This window comes from Alligator sinensis, unplaced genomic scaffold (genome assembly GCF_000455745.1).
Source record: "Alligator sinensis unplaced genomic scaffold, ASM45574v1 scaffold218_1, whole genome shotgun sequence".
NCBI lineage: Eukaryota > Metazoa > Chordata > Crocodylia > Alligatoridae > Alligator > Alligator sinensis.
In genome coordinates this window covers 1,502,862-1,504,094 of record NW_005842083.1, presented here as the reverse complement: position 1 = coordinate 1,504,094, position 1,233 = coordinate 1,502,862, and positions in this window count along the sequence as shown.

Below are 1,233 nucleotides of genomic sequence, written 5' to 3'. Positions count from 1 at the left end.
TTATTCCATTTCACATGCCAGCCACAAAGCCACTAAGGGACCTAGATTGCTTATGCATCTCTGTGTTGGCACAAAAAAACCTTAGGCAACTTTGGCCTACTGCACATATTCAGAAGCAATCCAGAACAGCAACCTAGACATCTGATTCCATCTAAGCTCTGTTAAGAACTAGTTCTACCTGCTCAAGGGCATAAAAATCCATGAATCCTTAACTGGAGGCTAAAAAAATTCCAACACCATGCACACTGTTAACAGTGATAATTTGCTATTCACCTTTTGCCCAATACCTCAGTGACAAAAGGCATTTGTTTAGGAAATGGGTCACCTGGGTCCTAGGCCCCTTAGCTTCAGCTTATCTTTTATTTGATTACTATTTTATGCATTATGCATAACAAGTACTGGGAGCTGAGGGCCAGAACCCAGGGCTCCCTCCTGCCCAGGCAGTACCCTCCTTTATGGGAATCAGGATCATTCATACTTGCTCTCCATCTTAGGACATGAATCTTTCACTCTTGTCTGCCTAGTGGCCCAGCTACAGGAGAGTAGAAGATGCCTTCAGACGTGTCTCACCTATGAGAAGATAGTAAGGGGTCTTGTTAGTTTAAACAAAATGAGTCAAGGGCAGACCCAGATCCTACTTCTGGATTAAGTCCATTAACCATCCGGTTATTGGGTAAAAAGTAAGCAGCACTATCCTTTCCCTTCTCCCTCTTTACTTTAAAACAAAGCTAGGCAGACATCTCTCTTCTAAGACAGCTGGATCTTCACAGGATGGAGGCACCTTAGGTTATGCTAGGGCTGTCTGTTGAGATAATGGGAAAGTCCTGTAATTCTGCAGGTTGGAATAGAGTCAGCCTCTTGAGGCACTTCAGGCTGGCCACTGCCAGAATACCATAGTTGTTATATAGTTGGGCAGTTATTTAGGCAGTTGGGAGGAGGGTTACCAAGAAGACAGAGGCACTGCCTGTAGCCCTGAATGAGGCACCTAAGACCTAGAAAAGGGCAGGATTTCAGATCCAACTCTCTCAGTATCTCTTATTGGCAGGCGTACACTAAGTGTATTCACTTTTGGCAAGCTTAACTGTTCAGCATGCCTGCTATAACACCTCCAGGTGTGTTCTTAGTGCTCAATTAATGTCAGGCAGTGCTATGATGTATTGATGTGCACCCACAGAAGTGCTTCCAAAAACTGGATTTTATTGGTGTATAGGGCAGCTATAGTGCTGCAGTATG